This window comes from Phascolarctos cinereus, unplaced genomic scaffold (genome assembly GCF_003287225.1).
Source record: "Phascolarctos cinereus isolate Bilbo 61053 unplaced genomic scaffold, phaCin_HiC Scaffold_3;HRSCAF=262, whole genome shotgun sequence".
NCBI classification, from domain to species: domain Eukaryota; kingdom Metazoa; phylum Chordata; class Mammalia; order Diprotodontia; family Phascolarctidae; genus Phascolarctos; species Phascolarctos cinereus.
Genome location: NW_027555736.1, coordinates 197267279 through 197280825, shown reverse-complemented (window position 1 = coordinate 197280825; position 13547 = coordinate 197267279). Strand labels below are relative to the sequence as shown.

The 13547-nt window shown below is 37.5% G+C and overlaps 1 long non-coding RNA gene across 1 annotated transcript in view; it reads right to left on the bottom strand.

The window, feature by feature from the left end:
- Positions 1-706: 706 nt before the first annotated feature.
- Positions 707-13547, bottom strand: part of LOC110220290 (uncharacterized) — a 44551-nt gene continuing 31710 nt past the window's right edge. Inside the window, exon 3 of the long non-coding RNA XR_002327833.1 lies at positions 707-883. This is a non-coding gene — a long non-coding RNA (uncharacterized LOC110220290). The remainder of the gene's footprint in view (positions 884-13547) is intronic.

Below are 13547 nucleotides of genomic sequence, written 5' to 3'. Positions count from 1 at the left end.
TTAATGTGCTTATCACATGTAACTTTGTAATATATCTATAAAGGCATGTGTATGTGTGTGTGAATGTATGTGTGTGTATGCATACATGCATGCATGTGTACATAATATCTTCCATAATAGACTGTAACCTCTACTAGAAAAAGGATCATGGACAGGCAACAAAGAGTAGTAGAAGTGTTGGACTTGGAATCAGAAAGCCTTGGATTCAAATGCCACCTCTGACATATATTAGCTGTCTATCTATAGAGCCAACATTTACTTTTTCTGTGTGTCTATTTTCTTGTCTGTAAAATAATCTTTCTTTGATCTCTTTGGGGTATAGGATTAGTAGTGGTATCATTGGGTTAAATGGTGTGTATAATTTTTGACTTTCGGGGCATTGTTTCTAATTGCCTTCTTTAATGCCCTGACCCAAATTCACAGTGAAAAGGACAATATGTACAAAATATTCATAACATTTCTTTGGGTTCAGGAGTACCTTAGAAATATTGTGGGTTCAGTTCCAGACCACCACAATAAAATGACTATCACAATAAAGGAAGTCATATGAATTTTTTTGGTTTCCCAGTACATGTAGTAATTAGGTTTACACCATATTTAGTATACAATAGCATTTTTCTTTAATTAAAATTTAATACCTTAATTAAAAATACTTTATTGATAAAAATGCTAACCATCATTTGAGCCTTCAGTGAGTGGCTGCTGATTGATAAGGTCAGTGGTTGCTGAACATTGGGGTGGCTATGGCAATGTCTTAAAATGAGACAACAATGAAGGTTGTCCCACTGATTGACTCTTCCTTTCACTTGAAGACTTAGACACCATGGTAGGGTTATTAATTGGCCAAATTTCAAAACTGTTGTGTCTCAGGGATAGGGAGGCCCTAAGAGAGGGAGAGAGAAGGGGAAACAGCTGGTCAGTGGAGCAGTCAGAACACATACAACATTTATTGATTAAGTTTGCCCTCTTATATGGGCAGGACCATGGCCCTCCCAAAACAATTACTAGTCACATCAAAGATCATTGATCACAGATCATCATAACAGATGCAATGATAATAAAAAAGATTTGAAATACTGTGAGAATTACCAAAATGTGACACAGAGACATGATGTGAGCATATGCTGTTGGAAGAATGGTGCTGATAGAATTTGCTTGACACAGAGCTGCCACAAAACTTCAATTTGTAAAGCAAATAAAGAAATTAATTAAATTAAATTTAAAAAATTCAGTATCTGTGAACCACAATAAAGTGAAGTGCAATAAAGTAAAATATGCATGCGTGGGAAAGAATTAGAAACTAAAGATTTGCCCATCAATTGGGAAATGGCCCAACAAATTATATGAATGGAATGCAATGGTACTGTGCTATAAGGAGTGAGGAATGGCTTGATTTCAGACTAATTTAGGAATACCTATACAAACTAATGCAGAGTGAAGTAAACAGAGGTAGGAGAACAATTTACATAACATTGTAAAGTGAACTACTTAAGAAATTTGATAAGTAAAATGGTCAAGTACAATTCCTGAGACCACTGATAGAGCCTGCTGTCTAGCTCCTGACAGAAGGGGTAGTAAACTAAAGGTGCAGAATAAGACACACACAGGAACACACACACACACACACACACACACAGAGTTTACAGAGTATATAAAGATGTAGAATAAGACCCACACACATATATACATCTATATGTACATCATATACATATACATACTCTCTCTGTATTATACACATATAACATATGACCATGAAAGAATGTATTTTACTTGGTTATACAAATTATTACAAGATTTAAAAAAAAATTAAGTGAAGGATGTGGGAGAAAAAATAAATACTTGTTAACTGAAACAAAATACAAGAAAGTATTTAAAATAAGGATCATATTAGCCTCACAGGCTTGTCAAATGATACCATGAATTCAAAATGCTTAGCAAACCTTAAAGGTAAATAAGCTTATATTATCTAAACTTTGTATCTTTCCCAACATTTATCACTTTACATAGTTATTTTCAAAAATATTAATTAAATCAATTTTTTCATTATGCTTATGCATTTGTAAATTCACCATCACACACTTGTATATTTTCCATCAAAGGTACCAATGTTCAACCCAATTAAACAATGGGTACTCATGCCATAGGCAGTGTCGGTTTAAAATAACAACATGATTACCACAAATTAAGAAAATAATACTGTTTTATATTTATTCTCACTGATTCTCTGGCTGGTCAGTCAAGACTACCAATAGATTGCATTCTTTTGTGGTGCTTTGATACATTATGAGTCTGTGTAATAATAAAGGATATTTCCCCTTATATATTCTACTTTCCTGACAAATTGGCCTACTCACTGTCCCCAGTGCACAACATTCTGTCTCCTCCCTCCATGCCTTGAGAGGAACTCTTAGCTAGGTCTAGCTCAAGCCATCCAACATTTCATGCTAAGGTTTAGAATGCAGTGAGATCTTCCTGGACCAGAAAATGTAATTTAAAAAAAGCAAACAAACAATTTTACTTATGGTTTAAAAGGACACACTTTCTAGTTAAGTTCAAATAAAAGATTACTTCCCTCTGCCTCTGCTTTAATGACAGCAGTCAGAATCAATCAGAGACACTAAGAAAGACATTCCTCAAGGGCAATTGGCAAGTTTCTCTAAATTCCCCTCAAACACCAAATCCCCTTTTATGCCTCAGGTAGCAAGGAAGCCAAACAAATGATGATCCCAAGAACAGCCTCCTTCCGCCCTTCTAGAGAAACCAGCCTAGCCCACATAAAACAGGTGCCACTCCTGATAGGCTTTCTCAATTGCCTGGAATGGATTCCTACCTCATTATTGTCTCTTGGAATCTTGACATCTCTATTCCCCTTCAACATTCAGTTCAAGGGCCTGCATAATTATGGGCCTCAAAATGTCCAATCTGCAAGAAAAACCACTGAGGCAGAGCTCTGTTACAAGAACCATTTATTAAAGGGGCCTGGCCCCCTTTAATGAATAGGAGGATCCCAGATCTTCCTCATGATCTGAGATGCCCCTTTTAGGGCCTTAGTTTTATAGTGCTTGATACCCAGACAGTGGTATATCTATGGGCTGGGTCAATGGTCAAGATGTCAAAGTATCCACATAGGCTGATGGGCATAGGTAGACAGGCAGGCCAGGGCCAGTAAACAGGGTCATTTGTTGACCAAGTGCTCATGGCCATGTTGGAAAATAGGGAGGTGATGAAGGATAGAGAAGATGTCCACATAAAGGATGAGGTTGATGCATGAATTGCCAGAGCTAGCTCAGCATTTGGGAGGCTCTGAAATAGTAAGAGATAAGAGGTGTTAGGCTGCCTACCAAACTGAAGGCAAGCACGGTAAACAGCGCTAAGGCATATGGTGCAAAGCCCTTCAGTTTTGAGTAGGGCAAGATAGGGAGGTGTTCACCCATGCCAATTATATGGATGATTCCTATTTTAATTAAGTATTCTTGTTAACTAGACCCTGAGCTCTGTTTCTAAGCAATAGAAAGAATGCAAATGCTGTCTGATTCCTCTCAATTTAGCACTGGAGGGCAAAGCCCAAGTCATTCACAAACCCAAGCTCTAATCCTTGAAATAAACAGCACATGCTGAGGCCTTAGTACTTGTAGCCTGTCCTGAACTCTGAGTTCTTATGTACTAGCCTTGACCTGCATTAAATTGACTTGATCCCCACCTCCCCTCCACTCTCTTTTCCTCTGAATTCTGACTTTCAGATCAATACTGGTATTAGTTTTCTGATGTTAGCATGTCATTTTAATTATATTCATTCAAATATTCATTGAGCAACTACAATATGCAAAACACTGTGTGGAAGATGATAAAAAAACAAAAACACCATCACAAAAATCCTGACATCAAGAAGGATACATAGACCGGGGGGGGGGGTTTGCATTTCACCTTAGTTTAATCGATTTCAGCTTTATATTATTCGAGTTAGATTGTTGAGTCAAGATGGTATTCAGGTAAGAGACCTGACACCACCACTTCCACCTCAGCCTTATCCCTATGACCTCCATTCAAAGGAGGATCACAACCCAGCCAGGTTTAGATGATCAGTAATGAAATATTATTGTTTCTTAGTCAAGCAATTCAATATGGATCTACATAAGTCCTTTGTGCAATAACAGAAGTTAATATTGTTGCTACACTTTGTCTGACAATACTTCTATATTAGTTATGTCTAAAAAGACTGATTCATTATATCTATTATATTCTCTGCATGGTTCTTTAGTGTCTGGTGATGGGTGCTTGGGTGCTTGTACTGGGATCCCAATTCAAAAAACCATAGTTCTCCTAGCCTCAGAAACACTATCCCTGGCAGTTTCCTCCTAGCCCAAGGGCACTGTGCCTAGCAATTACTCATGACTGGGCCCCAGCAAGACACTTATCTCTCCCTGGTACAGTTACACAAAGCTGGGTGAAAGAGTGATGGGCTACTCAGACCCCAGCCCTAAGATCATGTCTCTGGAAGCCTCCCAATTTCTTAGTAGTCTCCTGCCCTGTGGGAAAATTTTCTCTTATTGCGGAACACATTCTCTTATCAGGACAGAGAGAGAGGTGTCTAGGCCCAAGGATTTTTGTCTCTGGCTGACCCAAGGACTCTTCCTCCTGCCAGATCCCCAAGCTCCATGCCTCCAACAACTCCCTCAATGTCCGGTATACTCCCTACACTTTCCCATCCTAGCTCCCAAAGACACCTGGACCTTTATAGTACCTAATTAGTATCCCTGGCACTCCTTTCCCATGCTCCTTTTCCATATAAATGTCAGCACCATCCTCAGTCTCTCACAGGTTCCTTAAGAATCTTTGCCTACTGTATGTAACAATAAATCTTTGCCAATTTGACTTGAGTCTGTGAATTCATTCCAGATGACCCCATCCTGTACTCTGGTCTTTGAGAGGTCTCAACCTTTCAGATCGCAACATCTGACATTGTTTTCTAAACTCTTGATACATATATACTCATATGTGAAAATGTTATATGCACTGATGGAATATAATGTAAGCTTATTGAGGACAGGGACAGTTTCATTTTTGACTTCATATGTCCAGGGTTTCCCACGGTGCCTAGAACATACTTGGCACTTCATAAACGCCTCTTGATTAATTGGCTGATACTCCAACTAGAATGCAAACTCTTTGTGGGGAAGGCATGGGCTATACTCTGCATTGTAGGCATTGGTAAGCAATGACTCACATACAGTAGACATTCATAGCAGGCACTTCTGATCTTTTTGACTCATCTTGTAACACACAGTAATTGAGAAAAGAAAAGCCTCTATGTCATAATAGAAATTCCCATTTGGTGCCACTGAGAATTTTTTTTCCTTGAAGAAAGTCATAAATATGTATGCATGTATGGGCAATGATGGTTCAAATTTGTATTTCTTTTTATAGTTTAAAGTGAATCCATAGTAACCTGACTTCATGGAAAAATCTCAGAAAGGATATTATCTTACACAAATCCTACTTTAATTCACAGGGTTTTCATGTGTTAAATCAGAACAAGTAAATCCTCTCCTTATCCCCCTACCCTCATCTCCACGCCTCCTTAAACCTCTTTCAAGTTCTTAGGTCTGATCAATTACTGGTCAGGAGAGGCACACCTATAATGCACAAAGAATGCCCCAACACCTGCAGATTCTTTAATTCCCGTTTCAATGGTCAATAGCTTTTTTTGTTGTTGTTTTGTTTTTCCACATTTCTTTCTGGGAAAGAGGAAAAGGGAGGGGCAGGTCTTCTTTGTGTTCAAGAGTAATAGTCATTTCCTTCAATTGTCAGCCATTATTGACACAATGTTGCTCTTTTATAGAGTGCAGGAAACCGTTTTCCTGGACAGTATTTTAGTGAAACTTGATATAATATCATAGCATCATTGAATAGTTGGGGCAGCAAGGGGCCCCTATTAAGGCACCACCTCTCAGCAGCTCTTGCTGAATTTTGAAGAATTCTGATATGTACAGAATAGGTCCAATTGGTGTTCAATGCCACAATTTGAACATTTCAGGCTATTTTCATTTCTTCACATCCTCTCAGAGTTTTTTCCTCCCTATTACTCTGTTGATCTTTCAGTTAAACCATTTTCTACTTTGTAAATAAGTGCTTCTTCTTTCAGTCTATAGCCATTATTTCTGATCATCATTGCTAACTAATGAGAACAATCCCTCCATCTTGGTTATGTCATTTTGCGTACTTATGCTAAATATCATATCCATTCTTCATTAACCCCACCATGTCCAGTTTGTCTACTGGGTCATCAGTTCCCATTCACTCTCACATTCTATTTCCTTTCTCTCTTTATCTTTCTTCTTGACTTACCAATGGGATTAAAGAAAAGAACCTATTGACATTCTAGGCTCCTTTAATCTTTTTTTAACTAATGCTAGCAATATAACCTAGCAGATTTGAAATCTGTATATGATAATACTTATTCTGAAGGGTGATTTTTCTTTATAAACTTTTTTTTCCCCAACACAGTTCTGGCATTACATAGTTCTCATTTCATATATGGTTAAAACAGTGTCAAAGGAGATTAAGTGATTTGTAAAGATAAATAAATATATAATCGTAGAAAAGATGGTGATGGTGATGATGAGGATGATGACAATGATGACAGCGATGATAATGATAAACCTCCTCTTGTATATGAAACAATTCTTGACTACTCCCTCCAGCTGTCAATACCTTTGCCCTCCAAATTTCCCTATGTTTATGTATTTAATTTGTATATATTTATATGTTGTTGTCCTCTCTTGCCCCCAATAAAAGGAAGGCTCTTTGGGGTCAGAGACTATCTCACTTTTATCTTCATATCTACATTGTCTAGCGCAATACTTACAACAGATAGTAGTAGGTTCTTATTACATACATAATGATTGATTGATTGATTGATTAATGATAATGACAATCTGGCATTTCTAATTTGCTTTGAGGTTTAAAAAAGGCTAGCTCTTCTTTTCTTTTTTTTTTGTAGGCAATGGAGTTAATTGACTTGCCCAAAATCATACTAGTAAGTGTTATATGTCTGAGACCAGATTTGAACTCAGGTCCTCCTGACTCCATGGCTGGTGCTCTATCCACTGAGCCACCTTACTACCCCTAAACAAGGCTAGCTCTTGGTACAAATAGCCTGAGTGCTTGGCAAATATACTTTATACCATATTTTCCTATTCGATCATTTTGCTTTCAAGTACACTGAAGTCTTAAATAAATAGAGCTATATTTTATCACCAGATAGAATTTCCCCAATATAAGTCCTTTTAAAGCCAAAGAAGATAGTGTATACAATAGTGTAGTACAAAGGAGAGATCAATGGGGGTGAAATCAGAAGACCTAGCTTCAGATTCCGAGCTAATCCTGACTCCTTATGGCGCATTGAGCAAGTCATTTAAACTTCCTGTTTCCTTATCTCTAAATTGAGGTGGCTGAATGTCATTAATGAAGACTCCCAGATAGTTCCCTTCCCTCCCCTGCAGAAGCACAAGAAGAATAAGATTTGTTGTGACCAGTCACGTATAGTCCTTCTGACTGTGTCTACAATTTGGCAAGCTCTTTCTTACATTGTGCATTCCTGTTTTGAGTATCTGTTTCATCTAGTTCACAAGTCCATGCGTTTGATTCTGCTTCTGACCATCGCTTGTTCCCTCTGCTTGAGAGTTTGGTGCTTGAGACTCCAAGTAACTTTGGTAGTGTGATGTAGCAGGCTTAGGGTCAGCTTAAGAGTCAAGAAGACTTGAGTTCAAATTCAGCCTGTAGTGCCTGAATAAGTGAGTTACTCTCTCAGGGCCATAGGCAATTCTCTAAAACAGTATATTGGGGAGCAGGAGTTCCCTGCACCAATAAAAATCACAGGTCTAATTTAATTAAAAGCAAAATCAAGATAAAATCTTTCCTAATGAGTGCCTGAACCCAAATAAATTAGTTTTTTCCCCAAAAATCAAGTTGCACTTAATTCTTTCTCTGTTGTAATAGCAAAATAATAAACATAAAGCCACACAGAAAAATCCTTAGCTTCCTTTCCTTCATCTTTATAGTGTGTGGAAAAAAGTAGGGTCCCCTATGTTTCCTCAAATATATTGTTGCCAAGGGCCACAACAGTGTAGAATGGGGGCAGTAGATAGAACACTGGCCCTGAAGTCAGGAGGACCTGAGTTCAAATCTGGACTTAGACCAAACACTTGACCCTTACTAGCTGTGTGACCCTGAGCAAGTCACTTAACCCCAGTTGCCTAAAAAAAAAAAAAGGAAGAAAGAAAAAGTGAAGGATGTAGTGATGAAGTCTGGAGTTCAGGGAGAAGTATGCATTTTTATAATAATATGATTTGGTTACACTGTCTTTTCATATGGGAAAAAGGTATATTGAAGCACAAGATAATGGAAGGCAATTTCTTTTTTGCTTTGATCCCTAAAGGGTAGATGGCTAGTATTCTCCTAAAATGAAAGAGGAAATATGAAGTAGTCAATAGAAAGACATTCTGGGAACCGGGCAGACCTGTCCAATAGATAGAGTTCACTGAAAAACAATACATTAAATGGCCAGCCAAGAGTACAGGTAGGACATTATGTCCTTCAGGCTCACTACTAGTGTACTTTCACAGGGGCAGTTAAGTGGTACAGCAGATAGAGTGCTGAGCCAACTTGTCTCCCTGAGTTCAAATCTAGCCTCAGATACTTACTAGCTGTATGACTCTAGGTAAGTCATTTAACCATATTTGCCTCAATTTCCTTATCTGTAAAATGAGCTGGAGAAGGAAATGACAAACCACTCTAAGATCTTTGCTAAGAAAATCCCAAATGGCTCATAAAGAGTCAGACACAATTGAACAACATACTTCCATTATCTAACTAAAGATCACATTACTAATTTGGGCTACCACATCATATAGTTGACTCATGGGTTCAAATCCTAGCTCAGACACATACTGGTTATATGAGTCAGGGGAGTCACTTAATCTCTCATTGCCTCAGGAAATACTAAGACTCTAAGTTGCAGAGCAGTTGCTGATTTTTTTTATTGGTAGAAGGAGTTTCCTCATCACCAGTTCCCTATACTAATGAAATCATAGGTCCGGTAAAAAAAAAAAAGAGTTCAGATAAAAGTCTCTTGTTATCATACCAAAACAAGACAAAACAAAACATCATGTGTCTTTCAAGACTCTTCTTTCTGCCAAGCTAATAGAACCATTCTCTGCGGAATAGATACACTTCACTGATTTAGATTGAGAAAAAAAAAAGAAGAAATCCTTTAAATAGAGTAGAGAGCCTCCAGCAGCTGCTGGAGACACTTATAAGTGGAGGATTTGCTTTTTGGTCCTTCTTGTTCTCACTTGCAATCTTTTTTTTTAAAGTAGAATTCACCTGAAGCCAGTTTTCACACTGCTGAGCTAATTTTGATGCAAAAGTGAATGATGCCTCACATTAAATATTCCTCAGAGCATAACGCTGACATGGAATGCAGAATTTTAAACAACTCTGGCTTAATTCTCCAAAGAGTTGACACAAGAACAAAGATCACAGGAAGATGTAGGTGAGAAGGAAAACGATAAGCACAAGAAGGTTTTTCCTATCACCTTAATTCAATCATACCCTAATATAGCTTGTTCTTTGTAAGTGGTTTAGTTCTTATTCTTTCAAAGTGGGCCAGATCAGGGCAGCTAGGTGGTGTAGTGGTTAAAGCACTTACCCTGGAGTCAGGCGGACTCAGGCACTTGACACTTACTAGCTGTGTGACCCTGGGCGAGTCACTTAACCCAACTGCCTAGCCAAAAAAAAAAAGTGGGCTAGATCCCTTAAAATAAGTTCTTTCGGGGGGGGGGGAACATTGGGAAACTCCATCCCTCTATCAACTTCCTTTAACTCCTTCAGGACATCAGGATGGTATTTTATGAAAAGAAATACTCTGCCCAATTCCTAAGTCATATACTTAGTATATGAGCATATATATATATATATATATATATATTATATATATATATATATATATATATATATATATATATATATATACATACATACATACATACGTATAATACATATATATGTATACACACACACACACACACACACACACACACACACACACACACATAGATATGCTGATCCAGAAACTTAGTTCCTAGAATCATAGATATGGAATTCAGTGGTATCTCAGAGGTCATCTAATATATTCTTCCCATTTTACAGATTAGAAAACTGAGGTACTGGGAGTTTAAGTGACTGCCCATAGTCACATAGGTAGTAGGCAAAAGAAGTGGTATTTGAACCCAGAACCTATGGCTCTAGAATCAATACTCTTTCCATTGTAACCTGCTGACTCTTCAAAATGCTTCTTGATCATAAAGAATTTAAATAAAATGCAAGTTACCCTCTCCTACAAACTGAAAAGTTAAAATATGTCATTCCTAGACTGACACTCTAGTTAATAGAGAAACTTCACACTGAAATCCAGCATATGGGGTCCAAACTGTTTAGCAATGAATCTAGGGAGAATCCTCACCCAAAGATATGAAGAAAAATCTATCTCCTGATTGTGAAAATCAGTTGGTCATGCATGAAACAGAACATTTACTCATTTAGCTCAGGCAAAAGCACACATTTATTTGCACAAAAACAATGTGAGTCTGCAGGCCTTTTTGGTGAACATACTCACTGAACAGAAGACTGAACATTTGGCTAATTCCACATCTTAAGCTTTATGTAAATGCTCAGTCAAATGCAAAGGACAACCATAAATACTTGTAAATTCATACATAACACCATATACATATAGATTGTCCTTTGCATTTGAAGGTGATGCTGCTGCTGCCGCTCTTGATGCTATTTTCTGTGTCTTCAGACCTGGACGTTTGATTGGCAGTTCCTACTGTGTACAGTCTGCGTATGTGTTGAGTAACAACTGCAGCCATTGCCTGGAGGGTTTGATTGCTGTATTGTTCAATATTTATTAAGCACCCATAAAGTGCTAGGTGCTGCACAGAATAGGACGAGTACAAGATGGTCCCTATCCTCAAAAATCCTTGCTTCAGAGGTGAGAAGGGGGATAAATTCTTACTGGATTGGATTAGATGGGGTGTTGTGTATTAGGGGGTTTTGGAAATATGGACAATGCAAAAATGTTCACTGTCCTCTAAAGCCTCATTTCCAGTGATGATTCAGGTCTAATCCCTCTTGCTCCTACTTAATTGTCATGTGCCTGGTGGATATGTTGGAATCAGAAGACAACTTTAAGCAAAATTGCTGAAGTACCCTGTCACACCCAAAGTGACAGATTGATCTATGCCTAAGGATTTGTGTGAAAGAAGTCCTCACAGTAGGAATGGAATAAGGGAATAAAAGAAGACTAGATATCTAAGATGAAGAGAAAAGGCTAGTTTTTGAGATTCAAGTGCATCCTACTGTATTAGGATAGATGATTAAGGCATGATGTCAACTGTTAAATGAGTCTCATGGAAGGCATAAAGCACTCCCCTGAAAGTGCAGGTGAGCATTCCTGTTCAACAATTCCCCTTCCTCCCAACAAACACTTGCATTGTTAATGTCTTCACTCTGAGATTATCTTCATTTACTCCTTCCATTTCTTGTGTGTGTGTGTATGTGTGTGTGTGTGTGTGTGTGCGTGTATATAGTTATAGTTATTTACAAGTTGTCACCTCCATTAGAAAACAAGAGAAGGGGGCCATGTTATTTACCTTTATTTGCACTGTTAAGTAGAAAATGCTTAATAAATGCTTATTGATTGACTTATGAACAACCATACCTTTGTATCTAGAACACTAAGAAAGCTTTTCCTTATCTGATTTAACAAGAAAGGCATACCTCCATCTGAGTGATGCTTTCTCTCACCAAAAAAAAAAAATACACATCTGAATACTTCTATAAAATTTTCACTTGCTTGACAATATGCTGACATACTTCCAAAAAGTCCTGTCCTATATCAGAGAAGAAGTTTTGCCAAGTCCATTCAGGGGCCATCCCACAAACAAGGCTATGAGTAAGAGACTGAAAGATCTTTAAGTAAAAATCTGGAAGTAGGGAAGCAAAAGACTACCTTATCGCTCACTAGTTAAATTCTAGAAGCTCAAAGCAAAGGCTAAGTCATCTTGAGAGATAATTCCCTCATAATGGAGAATAAGAGAAGTGGGATGTATTCTCTGTGCTACCTTTTTTTCATGGATGCTGCACTATGCCTCAGCATGAAATTACATGGGCTTGGAAAATGCCCTTTCCCCATTCTTCTACCCCTGGACCCTCCCAGGGAATGGAACTGAAGCATACTGAAGAGACAAAGGCAGTTATGAAACGTGTGTCTTTGTAGGTATCATTGAATGAAAGAGGAACTGGAAACATGAATATGTGTACATTGTTATTAAGGGAAAAAATTATTCCATTCCATTCCATACTGGAAGGTAGGAAGCACTGATACTACATTTGCCTTGGAAGATTTGATACAGAGTTTGCCCATTTCCCAAGTCCTATGAATCATATCCTAGCTTCCACAAAACATGTGGCCTCTTGGCTCAAACTTTGAGCTGCTCCATTTCTGTCAGCTGCCCACTAGCTGAGTCTAATATTGTTTCCTCCCACATGAATCACAGTGATGGGCACTGTAATTACACTGTTCAAAATGACAATGAAAATGAATGAATCCAGATGGCGATATTTGTAAATAAGGCATGGCTATGCTAAATTGATGTATTTCTTGAAGGATTGACACCAGCCACTGAGGTGTAATGTTCTCTGTAGTGCCAACAGGTGTTTAAAGTCCTTAAAAGCTATGTACATGTAAGAAGAGAATAGATCTGAGAAAATGGCCAAAATCTCATACAATATAATTTATAGTCAATGTAAAACCAAATCACTGCTGAAAAAATAGGCAACATAATTTTGCATTTCAACACTCAATTTATAAATAAAAGCATTATGTTACTAAAGATGCTTTTTGGGGTTGAGAATGGAATTTTTTTTTAATCAGCTGAATTATTTATCAGGAAAAAAACTCAGGGTATTAGATTATGAAGTAATTTCATAGGGAATATGACAAGAGATTGCCAGGGTTTCTTAGAAAAAATAAAGTAATATAATAATATGTTTCACTTCCACTGGCACTGAATAGAAGATAGTATTTAAGTTGAAAGTTTAAGAATTTTCTGTTTTGATACTTTGAAGATGACAAAGATGTCATTGATATAATCAAAATAAGTCTTATTTTTACATTCAAACAATTTTAAGGCATTTAGTTCCAAGTATCCTTAAAGATCTGATAAAAATGGGTGCTAATGCAAAATCTTTTCTTTAGTGATAATTACACCAAAATGAACATTGCATTAAGAAAAGCTGGCCAGGATATCAGTAATGCAGTATTGACAGCCCAACTGCTATTTCTTTTGATGGTTTTTAATTTCCTGGAATCTAAGTAGAGAAGTGTAGGAATGCCAACACCCACTTTGCTTCTACTCATCTAATAGCTTCTTATCTAATGGGATATGCATTAATTCTTTTAACTGCCTTAAATATGCTCAACA